This window comes from Xiphophorus hellerii, chromosome 12 (assembly GCF_003331165.1).
Source record: "Xiphophorus hellerii strain 12219 chromosome 12, Xiphophorus_hellerii-4.1, whole genome shotgun sequence".
In the NCBI taxonomy this organism is placed as follows: domain Eukaryota; kingdom Metazoa; phylum Chordata; class Actinopteri; order Cyprinodontiformes; family Poeciliidae; genus Xiphophorus; species Xiphophorus hellerii.
This window is the reverse complement of record NC_045683.1, coordinates 4,579,741-4,594,063: the sequence shown is the minus strand read 5'-3', so window position 1 is coordinate 4,594,063 and position 14,323 is coordinate 4,579,741. Positions and strand designations below refer to the sequence as shown.

Genomic DNA, 14,323 nt, shown 5'->3' with positions numbered 1-14,323 from the left:
TCATTTTTTAAAATCTCAAACAAGCTAAAACCAGAAGGTTTAGTCATTTTTTCCCCGTATCACACGATTTATTCAGGAAACTTGGAAGAGTCGACTCATGATTGGTCAAGTTCTGCAGATATTTTCTCATTATGGTGCTTGCTTTATTTTCCAGAATGACTCAGAACATTTGTCTGTTTTTCTCTCTGCTTTTTGCTTCGATGTTTAATTCTTTTCTCAGTGTTTTCAAATGTTTTAATTGTTGTTTTCATGCCTAATTCAACGTTTTAACCAGAAAATTGATGTGAGACTGGTGCATTTACCACATTATTTCAACATTTTAACCTTGAAGTGGGATGTAGAAGAAAACACACACACCCCAATTAACATATTTGTGTGACTTTTCATTAAATTATCACTTAGAAATTGTTGAGTGGGGAAGGAGATAAGAGCAGGTTGTCATTTCAAAGTGCGTTGTGTAAGGCACTATGCAGAAAAATACAACAGAGGCACATAATGTGAACTTACATGTTGGTGAGAAGTCACTTAAACCTTTTCCATTATTTATCCAAATTATACAGAAAGGCTTAAGAATTATACTTTTACCCAACAGATGTGTTAAACACATTTGCATGTTAAATAATTAGATTTTTTTTATAGCATTGGTGCTGGTGCTTGACACTTATCGATTTTAACATTTTTAACTGTAAATGTTGCTGTGGATTAAATCTGCCTGTATTCAGAAATTAGTAGCAGAAGAATCTATAGAGGAAGTGAATTTAAAATATGCAACTACTACTTTACTGACAGCAGTTCTGGACTTTTTTGTTATTTCTGGGAATCTTTAAAGTAAAACGGTGTATTTTGGCCGTTGTTGATAGAAAAGAAAAAAGAAAGGAGGAGCAAGAACTTGGAAATTTTGAGCTTAATCTCAAAGTTCTAGAAAAAACTTGTATATTTTTGAGTTTAAAGAGTTACTCACCAGGTCGTTGCTAGGTAACCAGAGAATGAGTGAGTTGATTCCACCAACGTTTCTTAGCTAGCAGTGAGAGGTTGTTGAGCGGCTGAAGTATTTCCTCTGCCTACATCTCCCAGAATGCTGTGCGGTTCTGGATTGAAGTTCAGTGTTGAATGTTCCCACAAGTCTGAACCGGATAAAAGCTACATTAGCTAGGCTAATTTTGCTAGTTCAGCAGTGAGTATCACTGATATTTATCTTAGTATTATACAAAGGTGAGTAGAGTACTCAAAAATTGAGATCGGGTAATACTTGTAATGTACTTGTATTGTTTATATAAATAAACAATATGGAACAAGGAAGAGGTGTTCCATAGGTGAGAGCTAGTTCTAAGCTAGTGGCTTGTTTATTGTTGTCATAGCAACTCCATAGCAACTGCCAGGCAAGATGGTTGTCAGTTACAACATTCATACAAGTGACTTCACATGAGAACTATGTATAGACTGAATATTCACTCAGATGTATTATCTATTGATATTGATTACTTGTCTATTGCGATATATATTATTGATTTATTGTCCAGTCCTGTAGGTGATCCTGATCTGAAAGTGGTCAATAATTGTTGAGATTCAGAGAAATCCAGCAACAGGGGCCTTCAATTCACTTCAGTTCAAATTCAGAAATGCTTTATTGATCCAAAAGGGAAATTAAATGTGGTTGTAACTCACATTAATTTGTTTTATTCAAGTTTATTGTAAATAGTGATGGGCAGGTTGGCAGAACATTTTGTAGCTATGCTCATGTTTTAGCTCAACAATCTTGTAGCATCTTTTTATCTCATCTTGAATTTTCTCAGAGCCTCCGAGAAGCGATGAATTACTTTTTATCAGAAGATTACGGTTGTACGAAAGCTGTGAGGAAAATGGATCAAATGTGAGCAGTAAAGACATTTAACGTCAGGGTGCACTTTTGAGCTTGAAGAGATTTTTTTTGTCTCCTTTTTTATAAGTCAAATTTGACAGGAAAGAAATGAAATCTGGTTCCTTGTGCTTCAGAAAACTACCACCTGTGTCAGGCAACAACTGGTAATCTCAGTTAAAACACCTAAAATGTTGGTTCTGCCCGCTGCGGTTGTTGTTCCCAGGCTGAATAATGAGGAACTCCAGCTTGTTCTCCTGCAGTTTTCAGGATAATTACAGTAAAGCTCTAAAAAACATACCTGCAATCATGTAAACGCACAAGAACACATCCTGCTTCCCTTTCCCCTGGCTTTTCAAGGGGGATAATTTCAGAAAGTGTAAAAGGTAGTAGTTGTTTGGACGTTGAGATGGGGGAGGTAGAGAAAGGAGGAGGAGGGGACTTGGTGGCTATAAAGGCAGGAAAACAGGTGGGATGTCTAAGCATGTTTAAACACCGTTTGCAGAAAAAAAGACCCTTTACTTCTGGAGTTCAAAGTGAAACCCACACCTGGGCTGGTGGGAAGATGAAAACAAACGGGAAAAGAAAACATTCAGATAAAAGTCCATGTTGGAGCCTTCAGGCCTCCCTGCTTCTTAATTGTTTTTATCAAATTCTGAATTCCTTATTTAATTAATGTTCTGGTATTAAGCTTGATTGATTGATGGTGATAAAATACTTTTTATATCAGAGTATAAACAAAAATCGCTCTGATCTCGCTCCAGTTCTGGTCTGGCATTGCAAGGATAAAATCAGATCAAAGTTTAATCAGTTTAGCCAGGAGGGAAAATCATAAGTACACCATTTATTTTCCACTGTAACAATAATTTTCCAGTTTTTAATCTGTTAAAAGGAAAAAAAATCAATTTATAAAGGTATAATTTTTGTTCTTATTTCTTTTTTAGTTTTTTAGCTAATATTATTTTTTGTCTGGTTTGGCTAACAATAATAGCCTTCAACAGTAGGTTGCTAACGTTAGCTGCTAACGATAATGGCCACTAACAGTAGCCACAAAAAAAAAAACAGTAGACAGAGGACGCTAATATTGGGAGCCAACAATTATTAATAACCAAATATGTTTAGAGTACCCAGAAATTGTACTCAATATGTTTTTATTCTTGTAGAAAAGACGAATTGAAATATGTTTGGTTGTAAATAAGATGGAGAGTTACTTTATGGAGTCTTTATGGAGGTTTCTTGATAGTGTTTTTAAAAATATAATTGGTAAGCTTTAAGTTGTATGGCAAGTTGTTTTTTTAAAGCAATTGAATCATGTTATACAACTTTGTTTTTAACACTCCTACTGGCACTTAATTGGTGGCCCACATCGGTAACATTGTCCACCGCTGTTAGCTGTAATTTGAGAGGCCACTGTTTGATTTTATATGAATATGTAAATATCTTGAGAAGGATTTATCACCTGGTTCTTAAGTCAATGCAGAAAACACTTGTTGCTTTCAGATTTACCACTTTGGACCTGAGAGACATGAGATAATTTCACTTATTTCCAGGAGACCAAACAAGTCAGAAACATGCTTCTTCTGTAGAAACATGTTTGATTGACAAGAAGCAATATGGACTCACAGATGGCCGTGAATATGCAGAAACGACTTTCTGCTTTGCAGTAGAGTTGAGGTTGTTTGACAGCAGCCATATGGGGAAACTGCTTAAGGAGCAACTCCAGCTCTGCACAGGCTACTGAAATGTGTCTGATCAAAATCTTATATCTTTGGGGTGATAAAAAAAAAAAAAAGCTGCATCTACGTCAACCTGCAGCTGGTCTGCAGAAGATGTGCCCTGATTCAGAAGCAACTAAAATCAGGCGTTACGGTCCGTGCTGCGCATGCATGATGAAGGCACCACACACAGCACAACTCAATGGGGTTCTTGATGAAACTGAATGTAAGATTATTTCTAGGCTTTGATTGTCTTCTTGGTATGTTTGGAGACTTTCTCGATGTTTCTGGGTAGCTGTAGTCACTTAAACTTTAACCACAAACCACGGCCAGCTCACTTTGCTCACTTCGGAGAAGTTTCAGGAACCAATAGATGGTATTTAGTTGCTACACACAGACAGCATCTTGATTATTTTTGTATCACGCTATTTTATTTACATCTTCTCTGCATTAAAAATGAGTTGGCTCTATTATAAAGAAGAAGCAGCTCATCAGAGAGGACTGCCAATCATTAAGCTGCCAACAAGGAGAAGAGTTATTCTTCTGTGACCTGTTCTTATTGCAGTAGATGTATTTCAGGTAAAATCTACGGTTAAAGCTGCAGTCTGTAACTTTTATAAAAATATGTTTTTTCCTTATTTGTTAAAACTGTAATCATGTCGTGACAGTCTTTTTATGAGACAGATAATCTGAAAAGATAGATCTATTCCACTTCCTCCCTGAGTTACTACTGCCATCTGAAGATTCACCGCTCCCAACCAAAAACGACCAATCAGAGCCAGGAGGCGGGTCTTAGCGCTGTCAATCAATGTTGCTAGTTGAGCTAATGGCAAAGAAATAACTTAACCTTTTATCCACCAGGATTGGTGGCTATGCTAACTAGCCTTAGCATTGCTGGTAGGCTAAGCTGCAGTGATCCTTCTGTAGTTTAACTAAGAGCAAAGTGAGAGGGTGAACATGAGGGTGATTGACATCACTAAGACCCTCCTCCTGCCTCTGATTGGTTGTCTTTGTAAACATTTGCACATTTACAAAGAGCTGGGATTAAAAGATGAGGTTGAACTTTAACCTCTTTGTACTTGACAAAGAACCATCAGATGTCCGAGTATTGATTTTTGTGACTGGTAAAGTCAGCAATCATTGCAGGCATTAACTCAATGAAGATCAATGTTTCATAATGCTTGAGTGGAAATAAATGTGTGTGTTTTTACTTGTTTTAATGTTTGGTGAAAGCGGCTGAGAATAGAGGCAATCTTGAGTTAAATGAAGGCAAAACTGAAATAACTATGATTGCACCAGAAAAATGCTTGAAAAAGACATCTGGACCTCTCGGTTGTTTGGCTATGAGGAATAGAACTAAAATGATTAATCGGCTTAATTGTGATTATTGAAATTATTGTTGGCTAATTTTGTAACCGATTAATCGTTATCAGAGTATTACTAATTCAAAAAAGGCAATTTGCGAAAGGACAACGCAGTCAGAGCAGTAATTAAGCCAAAACTATGCAAATAATACATATACTTTGAATTTCAGTTCAAAAATAAACTTTGCCTATTTTACCCATAAATCCTTAGGTGGCATTTTTAGCATTTAAAAATGTATCATTTAACCAGTTCAGCTGTTTTATACAAAACTAGAGATACTTTAAAAGATGAGAACAAGCAAATACCTCAATATTTTTTATAAATATAAGAAAATAAACATTGTATTGCCTAGCATACAGTAACATTACCTTCCTTTAGTAAATTTAAACTTAATTAAAATTATGCAACTTGAACAGACAAAGGTTTTTCATATCTTAAATGAAATTTAGTTTTGACTTTTCTAGTGATCTGAATATTTTTATTCATTTTTTTGAGGCTGCAAACTCCAGTTAATGATTAATATTTTACTACAGTAGTTGCCGATTACTTCAATAATTGATTAATCATGATTAATCTGATTAATAGTTTCAGTAGGTTGAACAGAAACCATTCCAGTACAATACTTTGGCTTAGAGTCTGTGAAAACTTCTTTGATCAATTTGTAATTTCTTAGATTTAATTTTAAGCAAACAATATTCAGTCACTATTCTGAATGCAACTCTAGCTTTATGAGACTTTATAAATTGCTGTTAAGTTGATTTTTTTCATCAACTTTAATGCCCAGCATGTGTTTTTCACAAGGTGAGTCATAAAACTGTTAGCTTTATGCTTTCTAAAGTTTAATTTTAGATTTCAATCTTTACACTTGCTGTATGAAGATGTTTTTTTGGACTAAATTTAAACCAAATCCATCTTCATAATGATGACTACATGTCGGTGGCTGAATAATATGAAATGGCTTTAGTAATTGTAGATGAACAGCATAATTTTCAGAGTGCAGCTATTGATTACTGCAGTCATTTGGTTCCCGTTACACCATAAATACAGCTGCTTGTGTCTCCTTTATCTCCTCATTGTACTCCGGTAGGCCTTCTTCTTCTTCACACAATCAAATTTTGTTCTGTTGAACCCATTTCATATCATTATAGCATCGTCTGGAGCCTAAAATGTTGACCAGGTCCACTCTATGTGCTGACCTACACCCAGATATGCTGGAAAAATAATCAATATTACGCTTTGCAAAATCAAAAAACTGTTAGGCGACTATGACTACCATAGTTTTACCTGTCAGGTTGTTAACATAGCAATCTTAACATGTATAAATGAAAAAATGCAGCAGTGCTTTGTTACTAATTGTCAAAACTATGACAACTAGAATAACTAGACTAGAAAATTCCTGAAGAAATTTAACCGGGGCCTGCCAAAGTGTGCCCGTCGGTTTGGACCCAGCGTTCTGATGCTAGAAATTAGCATCAATGCTAGAGAAAGCTACAATTTAATCAATAGCATGTGGAGAATCACAAGAATGTTAAGTAAGCTGGATGTGCACCATTCATTATGATAAAGTAAGTTTAGCAGCTAAAATTAGCAAAAATGCTAATGTTAGCGTCATTGCTGTCAGTAGCATGTGGGACATCACTAGGATGTTTTCTATAATGGACTTACTCCATTCAATATACTAAACATGTCTAAAAAGTAAAATAAATAGCTAATAGCTTATTAAAGCTTAAATGCTAATGCTAATGAACTGCCTTGCTGTGCAAGGCAGTTCCCTAACCTGAGAGAAACAGATAATGCAGAATAATATTATTGCACCGCCTACGGTGGTGCACTAACCTGAGGGGCATATTGAGGCTTTTATTTTGAAATTTGCAGTAAGCTTCATATTAAATGCCCACACTATTCCATTGTGTAACAGTGCTTTGGATAAACCAGTCACATAAAGCCAAAAAGAGCAATTAAAATTATGTAAAAATTGTCAAAGCTTTTATTTTGAAATTTTTGTTAAGCTTAATTTCAAAGGGCCAAACTAATCCCATGTATAATAGTCATTGGGTTAAATCAGTTATATAATGCTCAAAACAGCAATAATGTCATGTAAAAATTGTCAAGGCTTTTATTTTGGAATTTTTGTGAAACTTCATTTCAAAGGGCCAAACTAATCCCATGTGTAATAGCCATTGGGTTAAATCAGTTATATAATGCTCAAAACACAAGTAGTTGATGTAAAAATATTAAAGGCTTTTATTTTGAAATTTTCTGTATGCTTCATTTCAAAAGGCCAAACTAATCCCATGTGTAATAGTCATTTGGTTAAATCAGTTATATAAAGCTCAAAAGAGCAAATACCTGATGTAAAAATTGTCAAGACTTTTATTGTGAAATTTTCATTAAGCTTAATTTTAAATTGCCCCACTAATCCCATGTGTAACAGTGCTTTGGATAAAAAAGTCACATAAAGCCAAAAAGAGCAATTATCTGATGTAAAAATATTCAAGGCTTTTATTTTGAAATTTTCAGCATGCTTCATTTCAAAGAGCTAAACTAATATCATGTGTAACAGTGCTTTGGATGAAAAAGTCAAATAAAGCCAAAAAGAGCAACTACATGATGTAAAAATATTCAAGGCTTTTATTTTGAAATTTTCCATAAGCTTCATTTTAAATTGCCACACTAATCCCATGTGTAACAATGGTTGGGTAAAATCAGTTATAAAAAGCCCAAAACACAAGTAGTTCTAAAGGCCAGCTCAGTCCTCCTCTGTAGTAACTGACAGTTCCTCCATGTTGTAGTTCTGACATTCAGCTCAGACCTCTTTTGTAGGCACTGAGTGTCCGCCATGTTGTAGTTCTAACCTTCAGTCATTGTAGTTCTAAAGAGCAGTTCAGCTGTCATGTGAGTGAGACAGAGAGGGAGAGACAGAATTGTAACTGTTTGAAGCAGTGGCATATCATTAGAATGTTGTCTGTAATTGACTTAGTCCACTCAGTATATTAAACATGGCTAATAAGTAAGAAAATAGCTAATAGCTTATTTAAGGTAAAAGGCTAATGCTAATGAACTGCCTTGCGTAGCAAGGCAGTTCCCTAACCTGAGAGAAAAATATAATGCATGCTAATATTATTGCACCGCCTACGGCAGTGCATTAACCTGAGGGGGATATTGAGGCTTTTATTTTGAAAAAAAACATAAGCTTCATATTAAATGACCACACTAATTAAAATGTCTAACAGTGTTTGGGTTAAATCCGTTATTTACTGGCCAAAACAGCCAATAGTTCTAAATGGCAGCTCAGCCCTCTGTTTTAACTGAGTATTGATTAGAACTACAGTGATGCGTATTTGTAGTCCTAACCAGCAGCCAATCCCCTCCTGTGTTCCGTTGCTATGGTTATCAATCCTCTGCTAACTGTCATGTGTGTGTGAGAGAGAAAGGTGGAAAAAAAATTCTATCTTTGTGAGACACCCCATTGGTTTATATGGAAAAAGCAGCCTGAACAACTCCTTGCCGTTCAGGAACTGAGAGACGTATTGTAAAACCGTTTGAAGCATATGAAAGGGCTATTTGTCGTCTCCCATAGTACCGCGATTCATATTTGTAGCTCACTCACAGTAATTGCAGTGATGAGAGAAAAATGGTGTATGCAGAGCTCAGAAATTTTTCAGAAATACATGGAAGTGAATCTGGGAGAGCGTCAGTTATCCTGGCGCATGATTTCACTCTGAAGCACCTTGACAGAAAACCGTAAGCCCTAGAGAAATTTCGAAAACATTTTACCGGAGCAGGCAGGCGTATCGATGTCATGACCGAGTTTGATACCAATTGGGTGATATTTGTGGGCGTGAGGGCGATTTCAAAATCATTTTGGGGTCAAAAATTCTCTTCATTTCTCACTCTAAAAAAGCGGCAGTTGGTGTCAGTTAGGCTCTGCGTTTCGGCAGTTGGAAATTTGGCTCGTTTGACGCTTTTTACGTCGCCATCGTAAGTCCGATTCCTTATAAAAATAATAGCTCCCTTCTCGGCATCGAGCCGCACGTTTTGATACCACTTTTGTGGGGGTTCACGCAGCGGTACGAGCCGCATTAACGGTGATGGAAGAAAAATAAAGATATAAAGATATAAAGAGACATTCTATTGGGTGTAGAATAATAGGTGCCTGCCATGCAATGCATGGAGGCAGTACTGACTTGCTTCGCAAGTCAGTACTGCTCTCCCTATGCATTGCTATGGGCAGGCCCCAATAAGGAAAAAGCTGGACAGCTAGACTAGCCTTACTTTGACAACTTTAGCATGTAGATGTGCTAAAGTTTTTTAAAGAAGAAAAAGACGACTCAGTAGATATGATGTATAACCACCGCTATGTTCATAAAATCAGTTATTAGTAATCTTAAAATAAACATCAAGCTTGAAAACATTAACGGACTGAATGTTTTGATGTTTGTGTGCGGAAGTATTTGAGTTGCTATGGCAACGGCCTGCATGTAGCTTAGAGAGAGCGAGAAAAATAAAAATAAGAGTGGTTTTGAATTGTTCTCCGACAGTTTTTCTGTGTTATTTTTCCCTTTCTTGTGGCGCGCTGCGCTAAATTAATAATAGCTACACCTCCAGGTTTCATTTTATCAACGGGATTGTTGCACCGCGGCAGCGCGGCTATCGATAGCAAGTAAAAGAAAACGTCTTTTTTGTCCTCCGGGCGGAGTTGTGCGCATGTGCAAAATTTCCGGATGTAAACAAACAGTCTACAAACAACAAGCAACGTGTCTAAACTTGAGAGCGACGTGAGGAGAACAGGACAAAGTGAGTTTTCTTTGTGCACTTTTTAAACCGGATATGAAGTCTTGAAAGCAACCCTAGAAGCTGAACGTTTATTATTTCCGGTTAGTTTAACAGATGACTGGTTCGTGTTCGTAAGTGAGCATTAACTTGGTGTGAAGTCTGAGCTGGATTAACATGCGCTGAGGAGAAATTTAGAGGACCATTGAGGCAGAATAACAGGTAAACACTCCCTGTGTTTCACTCCTCTATCAGGGAGTCGGTTATTACTCTTCGTGCTTTAAATTACCCTTGTGGACAAATAAAGGGACTTGTATTAAAATTTGTTTTAGAATAGAGTAGGATAGAAATGTCCTTTATTGTCCCACAGTGAGGAAATTCAGGTGAAAAATTTAGATTTTTGGCTTAAAACGATGTGATACTAAAAAACTAGCTGATTTTATAGTGATATTTCGTAAAGTTCTGCTTTGCAAGTATAATTTTACTGTTATATCTCCTAAGGGGGCAAAATGACAAGCACCTCCAGGCTACACCAGCAGCAGCTGCTGCATTCACTAAACAAACAGGTTAAAGTGAGGAAATTGTTGAATACTTAGACATAAACACGGATCAGAAACATGGGATGTGCAGGATTTGCTAAGTAGAGATTTCTGCACCTTTCTGTAAGTCAACCAATCTGTGCAAACACCGGAAACCTAAACATGGACTTAATCTATGAGTAAATAATGCAGAAAGTGACAAATCTGTGCAGCAGATTTAGCCAAACTATGCCAAACTAAATTAAACACTGAGCAAATTTGTGGTCATAATAACTTGGCCTTGCAACAAAACTTTGTGTTGTTTATTATTTAGAAGTCATTTATACTCATTTATTTTATATTTTACAGCTTGTTTGTATTTTGTCATTTATTTGGTAACAAGTTTGGTGTTAATTATTGCAGTAAACTATATTATAATAGCTTACATCTAAGTAAATAGTTGGTCATATTTTTCACGGCAAGATTAAATAATAATATAAGAACAAAATTATTAAAACAATCTTTGTTATTTTGCAATAGATTTTACCTTCCAAAACTTGACATTTAATCATTTTAAATCATTTGGATGTTGGCATTGATCAATAATAATCATAATTATGTTCTTTTTCACAATCAAGAAACCCTTGTTGCATATAAATCAGATTTAAGTATAACAAAAATTTAAAATTCTTCTTCTTTCTTGTTCATTTTGTAAAAAAACGGTTGGTTCAGTTTTTAAATCTCTATATTAGTCAGATAAAACACGTCATCATCAGCAAAGAATTGACTTTTGAGATGTTTTCAAATAATAATGAATGAAAATTTCACCACCAATCTTTTTAGTCTTTAACAAATGGAAAAAGGAAGGATTAAATGTTTTCACTACCAAAGCCACTTCAAATATTTTACTTGTAATTTTAGTCATGCACATCTTTCTGAGGGTTGTTTCTGTATAAATCTATGCATTAGAAAGATAAAAAAAAATCTGCAAATAAAATAATTATTACAAGCTTTTAAATATTAACTAATGGTTACAAATTTTAAACCAAATTAGCCAAATAAAATATGTTATCATCATCAAAAAATCTGAATATAAGTCATGGCCCACATTTTAGTTTTCGTTCAATATCTGCAGACTTGAAAGATGAAATTAAGTTTCATGATCACAGCAAATATAAATTTACTCAGTTAAAGATCAATAAAAAAAACGTATTTTTCTGACATATTTATCAGATTAAGTTATTTCCAGGCCCTAGATTCATATCTATATGGAGTAAGGTATTTTTCTCTCTAATTTTGTAAAACATTAAACATAAATTTAATAGGTCTGAAACAATTAATCATAATTAATCAATTATTGAAAAAATTGCCAACTAATTTAGTAATCGATTAATCATTAATTGCAATATACAGATAAAGAAAAGACAATTTGCTGAAAAACACCTACATATTCAGAGCAGTAATTTAGCTAACATTACACAAAATATACATTTTGCTTCAAAAATAAAAATATCTTTGTCTGTAAATATTTTACCAAAACTTCTCGAGAGGCTTTTTTAAAAAAATATTCAGCTGTTACTGCAATTTATTGTATAAAATGCTTATTTCCTTACTTGAAAAGTAAAACATTATTAGTTTATTTGCTTATTTTATGTTGTATCAAAAAGGCTTAAGTAGTTAAATACATAATTTTTTATTTGATTCATCGTCAGAATAATTGATAACTAAAATAATCGTTAGTTGCAGCACTAAAATAATACAATGGATCTTATCCAGGCATCGGAATCATTTTGCTTCGTTGCTCAGGTAAAAGTCTCTTTAATTTTGCAGCAGAGAAGCATAACGAGCCCGAGAGAGCGTGGAGCTCTGAGGTGATCTGTCAGGAAAATAGTTTTGCTGTCATCATCAGAAAAACAATCTCAGCACCGTGTTACTGCTGCTGCTTCCCCTCACCGCTGGAGTTTGATGAGATCCGGAAAAAGGAAAAACGAAATCTAAAAACTCTAATTTAAAACAAATGAAACGACGTCGAGTTCTTTTAAGAAAGTTAATCACTTTGTTCTGAGGCGTAATTTTCTCAGTTTTCATTTCCCCCTCCAGACCATCAGATATGTTAAGGCCGCAAGAGTGAAGGACGGGCTAAAAATATAAAAAAATAAAGTGAAATGAAGGAGGAACTGGGGACACGATTTGAAGGATGACAACAAAGGGGACAGCAAAGTCGGGGAAGCGAGAAACTGACAGCAGGGACCCGGCTTTACTTAAGACCCATGAGACAGAAAGTCGGAGTCAGCGGTTCCTCCTTCCAGCCTGTTAACAGATTCTGGACAGGTACGGGGCACCTGGCATCCGCAGGGGAGACCTGCAAACCGAACCTGATGGATGTTGCAATATTTTCAGATGCACATCTGTGACAAAGTCCCTCTGATATTTTTAACTTTGACTCCGTTTACTCGATATTGGCTGCATGGAGAACGTTGGATTTTCCCTTTGTGGAGCTTTATGGCTGATTTATTTTTAAAGGTGGCCTAGTATGCTTCCTTGAACATGTTTGAATAGGTCTATTGGCGATGCAAAACATGTTCATTACATTTTTTGCACAAAATAATTCTTAAAATAATGAGATGTTAGTCGGGTCAGTCCTGCCTATTGAACTGTTTTAGGGCCTCTTATCACTTTAAATCTAAATAAAACGAACTAGCCAAGCCCTCCATCTCAACGTTTACATTCGCATGTGAAAATGGCTGCAAACAGGTGCACAATTATACAGTTGGAAAATCAAAAGTGGTGCCTCCTGCACAACCAACCAGAATGCAGCAAGTGGTTAGTGGATGGCAAGACAACAACAAAACTCTTGTCTTTTCCAGCAGCCATTTTTCAGCACATACAGGGGTAAAACCAGCTGATCAGATGTGCTGGAGCTCAGCTTGGGTTGCAGGCAGAACTCTGCTTGGGTTGCTAGGTAATGGGCGGAGCTCTGCTGGGGTTGCTGGGTAACTAGCCAGCTGATTTGTGACGTTACATCCCGCTAATTTTCCAGACAACAATAAAATGTTTATTTTGCCATTTTAAAAAATGAATTGTATTATTTGTTTACTTGCGTCTCCTAATAATGTATAAAACAGCTTAAGTTGTTAAAAAATCTGAATAATGTGCCATTTTTAAATCTGATTAATCGATTAATCGTCAGAATAATTGATTACTGAAATAACCATTATTTGCAGCCCTAGATGTAACTTTATCATGAGACCTTTTTTTTATATTTTATGCAACTTGATCTTTGAAATTGCAGCAGCAAAGTGTATTTCCCTGTTGTCCTGGTTCTGGTCATAATCATAAAGTTACAGAGTCCCCGCCCCTCCCCAACCTGTTTGTCTCTGACAGTGTTTTCCTCTCTGAAGTGTGAAGCTCCCATCTATAATGAGTTATCCGGGTGTCAGGAGAAAAGAGGATTTTCACAAGCACCGTCATCCCGCTCACAGAAATAGATCATTTGAGGACCTTCCATTCATGTTTTTTTTTTCCTCCCACATCTGAATTATTAAGTATCCCAAGGCTGTGAAGTGCTTAAACTTGCTGCTCTTTCTCAAGATGCTTTTAAAACTAACTGTGTTTTGGTTCCTAGAGCTTTCTTAGCTTAAGCAGCAGTTTCACATTTATTTGGCTCACCATAGCGTCTTTGATTCTTTTAGTTATAGAATATCAAAACTGGTAACATTTTTAGATTTCTGTAAATGTTGCTCTACGAGTAATGTCAACTACCTCAAATAAATCAGCACTACATCGCTACTCCGTCATGCCGTTTACAGCCTTAAAAAAGTTTTAGATTAATTCTGAAATTTTCTTGAAAAACCAGGACATTTCTGAGCTTCCAAAAGTGAAAAAATCTCAGAAATTTTCAGATTAATTTCACACTGCAAAAACAAAATGTTACCAAGTATTTTTGTTTTGGTCGTAGTGCAAATATCTAAGTACACGTGATATACAACCAAAATTTTTTTTTAGCAAAAAATAGTTACAGTGGCGTATGATAGCCAATAAAAAAACGAGTAAATTTCAAACAAAAATACTCAGATATTTAGATTAATCTCAGGAAC

The 14,323-nt window shown here is 35.6% G+C and overlaps 1 protein-coding gene across 2 annotated transcripts in view; it reads left to right on the top strand.

The window, feature by feature from the left end:
- fras1 (Fraser extracellular matrix complex subunit 1) overlaps positions 1-14,323 on the top strand; it is a 297,850-nt gene that overhangs the window by 8,073 nt on the left and 275,454 nt on the right. The window lies entirely within an intron of this gene.